Source organism: Lissotriton helveticus, chromosome 4_1 (assembly GCF_964261635.1).
Source record: "Lissotriton helveticus chromosome 4_1, aLisHel1.1, whole genome shotgun sequence".
Lineage (NCBI taxonomy): Eukaryota > Metazoa > Chordata > Amphibia > Caudata > Salamandridae > Lissotriton > Lissotriton helveticus.
Genome location: NC_136063.1, coordinates 2087224227 through 2087237298, shown reverse-complemented (window position 1 = coordinate 2087237298; position 13072 = coordinate 2087224227).

Sequence of the window (13072 nt, the reverse complement as noted above, 5' to 3'; positions counted from 1 at the left end):
TTTTTGATGTCATGAGTGGGTATGATGAGGGTGGTTTTGGTGCTGTGGTTTGAATGGAATCCGGATTGGGGCAAGAAAATTGTTGTTCTCCAGGTATTCCATGAGTTGGCAGATCATGGCTTTTTCTAGGACTTTGGTGGGAAAGGGTTAGCATTGAGAAGGGTTGCTAATTCTTGAGTTCATTTGGGGTTGGCAGAGGGTTTGTTTAGGAGAGGTTTGTCTTCCGCTTGTTCCCACTCTTCTGGGAAGGTATCCAAGGTGATGGATTTGTTGATGTGGTGGTGCGTCTGTTGTTGATGGCGCTGTTTCTGAGGTTGAACATGTGGTGAGAACGTGGGTCCATGACAGCTCCTGAGTGGACAAGGTTTGCATCCTTGTGATCGAGGAGGCTGAGGATGTCGGCAGCGTCAGGTTGCTGACCTTGTCATGGAAGAAGTCAGCCAGGGTGTCCCAGAAGTCTTTGGAAGTGGTGATGATGTTTTTGGTTGCTGTGGGGTTAGAGATTTCCTTGACAATTCTGAAGAGTTTTTTCTGCTGTTGGAGCTAGCTTTGATGCGGTCAGCTAAGGAGACTTTTTTAATCTCTTTAAAGAGTAGGCGGTAATGGTTGAGTGCTGTCTTGAGGGTCATGTGGTGTGTGGGGTCCTTGCTGCTGTACCATTTCCTTTCCAGTTGCTTGCAATTTCATTTCTTGGTTCTCAGTTCCAAGGTGAACCAACTGCCGTGTTTATTGGATCTTGTGGGCTTGGTGGGGTATTCTTTCCACACTGTTAGAGATCCTGGTGGTGAAATTCTTTGCAGCCTGTTCCAGGTTGGTTGTGGTGTCAGGTATAGAAGTGTTAAGGGTGTTGGTCCATTGAATTTCCGATACTCTGTCCCAGCTGCGGTATGTGGTGTTGGATGGCTTGTTAGTGGTGCCAGGGGTTGCTTTGATGATGAAGTGGATGATTGAGTTGTCTAACCAGGTGAGTTTGGTGGCATGACTGTACTTGACTCTGTCACTGGCTGCAAAGATGGGGTTGAGCATGTGTCAAGCATTATCCATGGGGTTGGTGATTAGCTGGGTGAGGCCGATGTTCTTCATGCTCTCGAGGGGGTTGGCTGTGTTGCTGTCATGGGGGTCACCAAGGTGGAAGTTGAGGTCTGCGAGGAAGATGTAGCGTTTGGTGTCAGTTGTTTGTGGTGCAATGAATTCTGGGATGACATTGCAATAGAGAGGAATTGTGGTCCTGGGCCTGGTAGGTGAGAGTGCCTGCTATGGTGATTTTGCTGTTTGTTTTGGGCTGAATATTGAGGTGTTTCATGATCTTGCGAAGTTGTCATTTGTCCAATTTACTTTTATCACACATTTGCAATGTGACAATACAGATTAGTTCTAGGAAACTATACCTACTTAAAAACGAACTTTGCAAGAATACTCTCATGATACCTTGACTCATCATTTACAGGGTTAATACATATATTGTTAAAATATGAACATTTGTTTCATATATATGTCAACACAACTATCTATAACACATAAACACTGGGGACCTGCCGTGGTCTCAGCACAAGGCAAGGATGCCATTTGTCATGAATGAACATTCATTTACAGGTGTTGGCAGGGAAGTGCTTCACTGTCATTGATGAGGCCTCTACATGCTGATGCTTCAGCCCAGAAGCCTGCTATCTCTGCGAGTGGTGTCCAGCTTGTGACCATGACCGGGACCTGCATTCTGTCCCTTCTGGTAATATAGGTTGGATCATCCAGTACGGTGATTCTTGGCAGAACAAGCACACACGCCCTAGACACTTAGGTTAGGGAACATGTAGTAGGAGTACAACAGATTTTCTATATTGTTTTATATGCGTGCATACATACATTGTTTTAGCACAACGGTGGAACTTTTCATTCTGTTCACTGTCCTAACACTTTTAATAACTTTCATTTGCTTATGTCTATTGATCATTGCAGCGTATATATTTTATACAAGAATCATGTAGGTTCAATAAATGTTGAAAACATTCTTCTATGTATTCCTTGTAGATGAGGGAAAGAGAGTAGGAGTGACTGAGCAAAAAGGCTTTACATCTGTTACCATGATTCTTGAGAGATCCGGGATGTCATGTTCAGTGGTTGGTAGAACCATTTGCTGCCTGCCTGCCTAGGTTTAGGGGGGCTTATGGTGGCACTGTGAATTTTCTGGGCAACATATCCAGAGTAGGTGCATGGATTCAGTCTGGCAATATCTCAACGGTTATGCTGTCCACAAATGCGCAGTTCCTACCGTAGAGTGGAATTGAAATCACAGTGTCGTCTGTGGCTGTGGTGCAGCGCATGGTTTCTTTGTGGATGATGAGGATCCCACCTCCCCGTTTGTTGATGTGGTCCCGCGGTCTGTTCTTGTATCTATTGGGCATAGCCATGGCTTAGTTGAGCAAGGTCTAGGTGGGGAGGATGGAGGTGACTTGTTTGCCAAGTGATCAGGTGTTGAGTAGAAGGCAGTGGATTTGCCCAGTTGTGGTAGGTGTGATGTGGCAGTTGCATATGCGGGAGCTCCGTTGTTTTAGGAGAAGAGGCAATCAAGGCATGAGAAATATTTGGTTGCTGAGTGTTTCAAGTTGTTGCAGTGTCTGGGGTCCAATGCGATGAGTTTGCTGTCGGTGCTGCTGAGGATTAAAGGAGATCCAGGGTTCTTAGTTCTTAGCCCATCTGCACGGACGGGTGCAGATGGGCTTGCTTTTGGTGCGCCTTCGGTGCACCGGTGGTGCACCTGCTGCGCTTTTCCACTGAGGGGTCAACGGTTGACTGCGTTTTGACCCAGTTAGGATATTGGGTCTCTTCCGAAGATAAAAATTCACATGGGACCCGGACGGGTACCCTGGTGAGCTCACAGAGCGCCCATTCAGCGCATACCGCTTTAATTTTCTGCATTGAGCCACCGGCTGTTTTATCGTTACTACGACGAAAGACTCCGCTCCCCCGAACACAGAGCACCATCACACGCTTCAAGTGCCTCAAAACCTACTGGGATTTTACAGCGCTGATTCTCTTGGTCTATCTATCCATCCGCCTGCCTCACTCCCACTACCCACACCAGGGTACCCGCTAGGGGCCCCTGTGAGTTTTTATCTTCACTACTTTCACGGTGCCATTGCATCTTACACCAGGCAAGATAGGCCTTCCTTCAGGTGTCCCAACACTGCTAGGTCCTGAAGAGAAACAATATCCTAACTGGGTCGAAACGCCTTTGACAGTTCAAAAGGGTGAACCAAAACGCAGTATTTATGAATATAATAAGTGTTGTGCATCGTATTGTTACATTTCCCTTGGTCGCCTAAATGTTTCAAAAATGAAACCTTGTACAAATGTCACCTTAAATTTCACTGTTTAGCTTAGGTTCAATTGTTTCTTTCACTGGGACACCAGACACTATTGCGTAATATTTAGCCATTCTATAGCACCTTTCTCTCTTCGAAACACCCACGTATATATTTTGTCAATTGTTTATTTCTCCGTATAAATAATTTCACTAATTTACTGAACCTTCATTGTGTGGTGCCAGCTTTCTTTCTGGCATCAACCTAACCCTTTGCATTGCCATTGTGCTTCACACTATTAGAAATATTCCTTACTATTCAACAAAAGCCGTTGTTTCCTCAATACTTTAGTACCCAGGCTCCACATGAGTAGGGTTCCCCTGTTGCTTATTTCCAAATAGGGATAGAAGCATTTTTGATGGGTTAGGAAAAGGGGAAGGCCTGTTGTGGGAGGGAGGCGTGGGTTTATTTTTTGGTAAATATAAATACTTGTTCCCAATTAGGAGTTAAACTTTTTATTATAATGGTTAATCATTATTATGATTAGTTGTTCTTTTGACAATACCATCTGCAAAACAGGATTCTTTACCACCTGCCATCAGAACAGATACTGTGCCCCAAACATGGCCCATCACACAGAAATTGTACAATGCCTCACCCTAGTTGTCCTGTCTCTAATCTACTCTCCCTATTTGACTTGTTTGTCTTACCTGTACATCAAGTCTAACCTCCTGCAATCAGTGTCGAAAAACTAATGATGCATTACTTTTGCCTTCATGAATTGAGGTCAGTCGAGAGCTCCCACAATCCCATCAGTCAGTATTTGTAGTATCTGTGTACTGCCCTACCGTCCTCATCTTGGGCATATTTATGAGCCCCTTGCGCACCGTAGTGTCACTTTTTTTGACGCTCCAGTGGGGCAAACTACAAAGCATATTTATGAGGCCATGGAAAGCCACTTTGTGTGGCTTTGAATGGCTTCATGGATTTGGAGTAAGGCAAGGCAGCTCAAATTTCTGGGTTGCCTTACTTTGCACTAAGGAGGTTTTCCATGGGCGTTGCAGTGGGTGTTCCCATGCAACACCCATGGATGTTGTTGCTTCCCCAGATTTACAAGACCAAGCAAACCTGGGGATGCACAAAACCATATGCGAAATTTCTGAGGTGAGGTGTAACGAGGAGACATAACTTTATTTCTCCTCATTTATTCTGCAGCACACTGAGTAAGAGAAAACACCTTAATGGATTGTTTCTGTGCAAGAAGCTACCCCTTCCTGCACTTAAACAATCCTGCCACAACACAGAAGGAGGTCAGCTTTAGTAAACTAAACTGTAGACTCTGGATGAAAAAGGTCTACACTGCTTATGTTTGGCCTACCATTGTTTACATTTATTTACCACAGTTTGGTATCTTATTCTGGCCCAGATAAGGGGATAGTTTGGGCAAATAAGTAAAAATGTTTAACCTCCCTCTAAAACAGTTTACCAATGCATGAACCACATCCCACCCACAAAGAGTAAGATCTGTTGACGATGGAAATTGATAATAGCACAATCAAACTTACAACTTTCAGGAGAGAAAGTTAGGATAACAACAATTCAATGGGTAAAGGGAATCAGGTAAAAATGAAAACACAAACACCATTTTTCAAGTCCAAATGTGCAGTACATGTGTAATGGAGGGAATATAACAGTTATGTTAACGTCATCAGTCTTCTTTAGTAGCAAAAAGCCTCCCATGTTAGTCATAATTATCTAGGCTAAAGTCCAAAATGGCAACCATGGACACATTCCTAAATTATTTGTAGACAAAAGTACAGTTTTTTGGCATTGTCTGCCTTGGGAGCAGGGGCTAGCCACAGAGCAGGAGCACCATGAAGGTTCCACTTCTTTGCAGAAGAGAAGATCTATGCAGAAGAGAAGATCTATACATGGAGGAAAGAAAATGACAAAATCAGTAGGTGTTGCGGGGATCACCTGTCGCAACACCGACTGTCCACACCTTTCAACACCCACTGCCGACCCCTTTCACACTAAGCATAGAGGGAAAAGGGGCCTAATTTACACTAATTATCCCGTGAGACTACGCCACGCCGGATGAAGTTTTGCTTTGCATTGAAACATTTACTGGTGACGCGGACTAAGCACGCTATATCAATCTTGTTTTCGTGTCCAAGCCTCAACATAAGAAGGATATTTAGAAATCTTTGTCCCACACGAACCACGTGGTTGGTGACGATCAAGTGGATACACAGGGGGTCATCATTCTCAAAAGATTGAAGGTCCTGAAGATGGCCTTAAGGATTTTACAATTATAAGGCCGAAACGTCGACTTACTTGTCCACATCTTTCTACTCAGATTTATTCTGTACAGCGGTATCTTTGTGTATAGTCAGCAAGATTCGCTGTCATTTATCTATAAAGAGTGGAACACAACGCAAGTGGATTTAAAGAACAATTGATCTACTTCTTGTCCATTTGTATATTGTTGATTTACTTTCATTGTTTGTTTGTTTTAAATTGTACCCTTAATGATAAAAACTTTACATGAAGTGATATTTCTATAAAATCTATTTCCCGTGTAGCTTTTCTTCTGTGAGTACTTACCACTGTGTCAAAATTGAAAGTGACAAATTAGATTAACAACAGGTTTTAATTGAATTAAGTTAGTCCTAAGTTTTGACAATTCAGATCGTTCAACCGCCTGTTACTTAGGTATTATCAAATAAATCCCCTTGTTGGCAATTTACTATATCGAATTCTAGCCCAAGCTCGCACGGGTATATTGGGTCACGCACCTTAAATATAACTAATTTACAAGGCAGCATTAAGCCATGTTAAGTCTTGCCAAAGGTATCGAGGGGGCATACATTGTCTTAAGGTGTGCTCTGCGTTCAAGTTCCCGCCATGCCCAGACTGTGCAGCCCACTGTGTTCACCTCTGCCCAGGGCCTGGATTGAGGCCGATAGAGAGCCATGTGTAATGGCATCGGGTCCACCTGGTTGTGCGCGGGCATTGTGTGCGCCATTAATTGGGTCGGATATAGCCAATAGAATCCATATTGAGCCTGTGTGCAATTGTGATATAGCTCCATGTCCACCGCCCCGAGACCACCTTGCTCGAATGGAAGTGTCAGGGTTTCCCAGGATACTCTGGTCCACTTGCCCACCCAGGCAAGAGTGATCAGATTTAAGCACAATCTGTGCCTGAATTAAGCGGGAGATTGACAATAACATACAGACACTTGGGGAGCACCACTATCTTGGTTATGGTAATTTGCCTCATTAGAGACAGTGGGAGTGTCGTCCAGTGGGCCAACCTGCTCTCAAACATTCCATGAGTTCCCTGTAGTTGCAGCACCATAGTTCTTCATAATTCCGGTTGAGACAGATACCCAGGTATTTCACCGGGGTCTCTGCACAACTAAGTGGTAATTCCGACTGGACCTGGACGGTGGGCGAGGTCAGCAGGAAAAAAATGTACTTTCCCCAGTGGATGGTGATACCCAATAGACCACCAAACTGAATAATTTTGCGTAATAGGGGGTCCAGATTCTCAGCTGGGCACTTGATATACACGGTTACATCATCAGCATACATGGAAACAAGTATTACCAGTGGTGTGAATGTGAGCCCACAATGTGCATGATGTTGCCTTAATCCGGCGGCCAGAGGCTCCATGGCCATGGCAAAGAGAAGGGGTGAGAGCGGGCACCCCTGTCTCATGCCACTGGACACAGAGCTGGGAGGAGATAATGCCATTTATCCAGAGTCTTGCCGTTGGGGCAGAGTAGAGCACGGTGACTTTTTTATTTTAAAAGAGGGGCTTACCCCAAATCGAGAGAGGAGTGCAAAAAGATATGTCCATTCCAAGGTGTCAAAGGTCTTGATGGCATCCAGGGAGATCGGAGCCGCCGGGAGGGAGGGATCTATTTCTTACATGGTTGTGAAAAAGGTGCGGAGGTTGTGGAATGTGCCCCTGTCGGAGACAAAGCCGCATTGATCAGGTCTCAGCACCATGTGGTGTAACGGGAGCAGCCCGAAGGCTATCAGTTTTGCAAGAATTTTATTGTCTAAGTTGATCATCGAGATGGGTCCGTAGGAGTGACATAACAGCGAGTCCTTTTCTGGTTTGAGAATTGAGACAATGAATGCCTCTTGCAGGAAAGGGGAGTGTGCACCACTCCAGGGATTCCTCATACATGTTGAGGAGATGTGGAGCTAGCAGTGGGGAAAACTCCTTGTAAACTGGGGGCCGTTCGTCGGGCATAGCTCCGATCACTCAAATGACTTCCTCCTCCGAGAACGGCTCGTCAAGGTATCTACACTAGCCATCACTCAGCCACAGCCATTGAATAGAGTCTAGAAAGGGAGTCACATCAGGGTGTGCGGCCAATTGTTTTGAGGCATATAGTGTAAAGTAAAATGATAGAATTTCGGTCTGTACTGCGTCCTGTCCAACGAGATCCCAGTTTCTGTAGTGCGTAGCTTGCTAATCTAATCACTGGCCCACAGTTTTTTTAAAAGGCCAGCCAGTCTCTTCCCCGCTTGTTCCCCTCACCATAACATCAGGCATGTGTCTCTTTCCCTAAATAATGTGTCTCTCTATGGGCTGCTTCCTGAAATTTTACAAGTTTCTCCTTGATGTTTCCAAGGGTCGTCAGCTGGTTAGTAGCTAAATATTCCAATTCTGGCACCCCCATTTCTCTCTCGAGGCACCTGAGGTCACCTCGTAGTGAGCGCAGTACACCCGCCTGCTTGACGATACACTCAACTCTAATGACAGTTTTGAATGCTTCCCGTGGTGTGGAGGAGGAGTCTACTATGCCTGTATTAACTCCAAAGTATTCTACTATGGCAGAGCAGATCGAGTCTTTGAAAACCTGGTCCCGGAGTGCCCCGGGGGGGAGTCTCCAGCTGAAGGGCCTGCTGGGAGAGTCTGGAAGCGAGAACTCGAGTTTGCGCCAGAGCATGTTTGGATAAGGTGCATGCAAGGTGGGTGGCTTTGGATATTCAGGCATCTACATCCCTCGAGGTCAGCCAGAAGTCTATTCTGGACCAGGTGAATATGCACGTGCCCTCAGATTTGTGCAGGTGGCGGCAATGCCAAACATTTACCAATTCATGGTCCGCCATGAGAGTCTTCAGTTGTGCCAGAGCACACAGATTGGATTGGCAGGAGTCGCCCGATCTGTCTTTGTCCGGGTTAAGTGTTACATTAAAATTGGGTCATCTACATTAGGGCTGTGTACCGAGATCAGCCTAATCAGGTGTTCCCCTTGCGGTAAGGGGAAATGCCAATATGAAATAGGAACAGGCGGAGGCATTTCCCAGACAAACAGAGGGTTTATATAACAGAGTGCAACTTGCTACACCCAGTTCCTCAGTCATTTTCATTTACAGGATCGTCTTCCTCTGCATTTTGCTCTGCTCGTGCGGTCTGTCTGGGTGGCCTGAGACTGAGTGCATATTTGGCTGCAAGTTTGGGGGCGGTGAAAAAACGTGGTTTTGCTGGAGTGAAAGATACAAAGTGCAAAGAATACTTGATGTCTGGTTGCTGTAACAGTCTGTTCACCAGCACAAACTCTCCTGGCTGCATGAACAGTTAGTGTAAAGTCTGGGAAAAATGACATGCCATCGCCCTGATATCTCCTCTCTTGTAGGATTATGGCCTTGTGCAAGACAACCTCTCAGTCTCTAATAGATGCACAATTATCAGTCTCGCAGGGGCCCCAGAGGGGTCTCGGGCCAAGAGCTCTATCTATGGGCTCATTCAACTATGGAGAATGCAGACAGAGTGTGTTGTGTGGGAGGTTTCAGTCCTCTGCCTCTCACTGCCTACCTGCTTGTTTATTGAATAAGAATGTGATACGTTTTTGCGGTTGTTTTTACATTGGTTTAACTCTTGCTATTTTAAATATATTACGGGGGGCAATCTTTTATGTACAAGTTAGGGGGCAATCACGAATAGACCTCTACGTAATTGAGCATACTCACTGCTTTAACTGGTGAGACCTGGGGTCTCCGTTCTGCTGCGGTTTTTGCCGTTTGCCCAGAGGGGCTCCTAGACACTCCCCCTACCTCGTATACTTCCAGTTGGAAAGGGCGGAGGTCAAAGGTGCGCATCCAGCCAGCAATAAAAGGGAATGCTGTGCCGGATGCACAGCGGAACAGGTGAGTGGTAGTGTGGGAGGTTTCAGTGCTCTTTCTCTTGCTGGCGAACTGATTATTTATTGGATATAAATGCGATACGTTCTTACTGTAGTATTTACTCTTTTTTAACTCTTTCTACTTTAAATACATTACGGGGGCAATCTTTTAACTACAAGTTCGGGGGCAATCAATAATAGACCTCTACATATTTGGGTATACTCACTGCTTTAGCTGGTACGACTTGGGTCCTCAGTTCTGCCACGGTTTTTGCCTTTTGTGTAGAGGGTTTGTTAGACACTCCCCCTACCTCAGGTACGTCTGGTAGGAAAGGGCGGAGGTCAAAGGTGCGCATCCGGCCAGCAATAAAAGGGCATGCTGAGCTAGATGCACAGCGAGTGCATTGCTGGTGGGCCAAAGGTGTGCCAAAGGCAAGCCCATCTGCCCCTGTCCGTGAGTTGGACGCGGCCAGGGCCAGAGATGCTGCCGGTTTCTTACCAGGTCTCTCCTACTCAAAAGAGGAAATCCTGGCACTTAACACACAACCTAGTAAGTGTTAAACTCATCTACACCTTGTTAATATAAAGGGCCAATTAACCTGCCTAAAATGCAGATACAAGATCAATCATGAACTCCCCAATCAGGCCTCCTTAGAGGACTCTGAGCAAGTAAGGGGCGGCGTAGTTAAGGCTAGATATCTAGCCAAAAACACTTTACACATATATGACACTCTTGTTAACCTAAAATTAGACTGTCTTCATAACTGAAGCCTGGTTAAAAGACTGCTCAAATCCTGTGCCCCAGATTGCCGTGAGCAGAGTCCAGAAAGTGGTAAGAAGGCAGGCTAGTGCTGTCTCTTCCCCAAAACAAAAGTTTAAAAAAAATCGATTTTCCCTTTCTGTGATTTCAGTCTTTGCCAGTGATTGTTACAGTTTAAAAATTGTAGTTTTAACCTGCCTGTGATTGGATATTTTATCACCTGTTTTGTGTTTTAAACTTGCTTTTTTTCTTGCCCATTTAACATGTTGAATTGTGGGATTTGCAGTCCAAACTCTGTAGTTTTTCCCTCTCATTGCTGATGACTTTCAGTGTTTCCTCCAAATTTCTCCTTTGCTCTGTGCTAAGACCTGTATGTTAAAACAGTGCACCCCAACCACCATTTTGTGTTAACAAGCCATATCCACCACTAAAATTACTTTCATGTTTCACCCTACTAATTGAACACTAATCCCGATGGTTTCCAGAGTAGAGTGCTACTTGCGCTTCTAAACCCCATCAGGGGTAGCAAGCGATATATTAATACAAACCTCTTTCCCTTCACTATCCCGCCACCTACCCTTCTCTACCCAAATAACCGAATAATATATCCACTACTCAAATTACTTCATATTTTACTATATTAATTTTCAACACTAATCCTTTATGAGTTCCGGAGTGGCAAGCTACTCGCCAGAAAAGCGCTTCAACATCCATCAGGGGTAACAAGTGCTATATGAATACAAACCTTTCTTCCCTTTTTATCCCTCCGCTATCCTTCTCACTCCAAATAACTGACTAATATCCACCACTGAAATTGCTTTCATATTTCACCATGTTAATTCACCACTAATCCTTTATAGGCTTCCTGAATAGCATGTTTCAACACCCCATCTGGGGTAACAAGCGCTATATAAATACAAACCTTTTTTTTCCTCCTCTATGCTTTCCTTCCGCTATCATTCCAAATCCAAATAACTGACTAACCTATCCACCTCTCAAAATGTACTTGCATGTTTCACTATACTAATTCAACACTAATCCTCTATGGGTCCTGGAGTAGCGTGCTATCTGACGAAATAGCGCTTTGACGCCTCGTCAGGGGTACTAAGCGCTATATAAATGCAATTACAATACAATGCAATACAACAATGCAAAGAGGAGGGGGCCTAGCAATAATATACAGGAGCACTTTGAAATGCTCCACATTTGACATCACAGAATTAAAGGAGGCAGAAAGTCTTGGCTTCTGCCTCCAACCAGATATTTCAAGGTCCTTTGCTGGAGCACTGATCTAAAGACCACCGGAATCTAGCCACAAGTTCCTAAATACCCCGGGGGAAAGCATGAGCTCACTGGTGGTCAGATACTCCAACTTCACCATTCTGGGAGATATTAACATTCACTTGGAATCAGTCGATACCCAAAGCACGAATACATTTAGAGAGATCATAAATACCCTTGGACTGAAACAACAGATAGAGGGGCCCACACACTCTGCAGGACACACCCTGGATGGACTTTTTACCAATTCCACCAATCTTATTTTCAACCCCTCAGTCACTATAACATGGTCAGATCACAAGCTTATCCCTTTCAGGATTGACTGCTCCACAAAACAACCCGGGAACATTTCCAGTCAACCTGGCCTTAAAATGAGATGGAAATGGAGTAAAATGCTAACAATCCCTAACCTGTATGCAACAGCAGAATTAGATAAACCTACCCTAACAGGGGACCCATCGACAAATACCTACATGTTTAATGACTGGCTGGCCTCACTAGCCAACACCCTGGTGCCTGCCACCTTACTCAGTAAAAGTCTCACCAATGAAAACTCTGTCCCCTGGTTCACCCCTATGCTAAAAGAGCTACAAGGCCAGTGTAAAAACTGGAATTGATATGGAGAAATAACTGCAAACAAGAGCTCATCACATTTAAAGCAGCTCTTAACCAATATCACCAAAAAATCAGAATAGAAAAAAGCTCACACTACTCCAATCTTATCAACCAGGCAGCATCCGATCAAAAAATTATCTTGAACATCGTGAAATCTTTCACCGAGCCTAAAGTGTTGGAATGCGAAACTAAGCCGTCACAAATCTTATGTGACCGGATAGATGAATATTTCGGCCTTAAAATCAAAGATCCAAAAAAAAGATTTTAAGAAGAGCAACTCCCCGCCTACAGAAGGAAGAGCCCTAGAAAATAAAACAGGGCTAAACTGTTTCAAGAAGATCAGTCTGGAACAGTCCTGGCAAGCTATCCTATCATGTAAATCAGGGTCCCCTCTCGATCCCTGCTCTCATTCTCATCATTAACCTTATCATTAACCAAATAATTAATTAATTGCTAGCTTGAAATGAAAAAATCCTCTTTCAAGCTAGCAAAAGTACCTGATAACTGAAAAATCGCTGGACCCAACGACTCTTTCCAACCTCAGGCCAATTTCGTTGCTACCAAGGCTGAGTAACATAGCTGAGAAGCTAGTGAACACGCAACTAAATGCCTATCTGCAAAAATCTAACATTCTGCGCACCAAACAATCAGGTTTCAGGCCTGGCCATTCAACAGAAACAGTGGTGCTCCATACATCAGAAACCTTACAATTTTCCTTAGATCAAGGTCAAAATGCAGTACTGATTCTGTTGGACCTATCAGCCGCATTTGACACAGTCTCCCACAACATCTTGGCAGACAGACTCGTGGAGAGCGGTATCTCCCAAAAAGCCTTGGCCCGGTTAATTTCTTCCCTAGAAAACAGCAGACAAAGAGTAACACTAGGCAACTTCAAATTGACAGAAAAACAATTGCTCTCTGGCGTCCCACAGGGCTCTGCCCAGAGCTCAACACGTTTTAATCTTTACA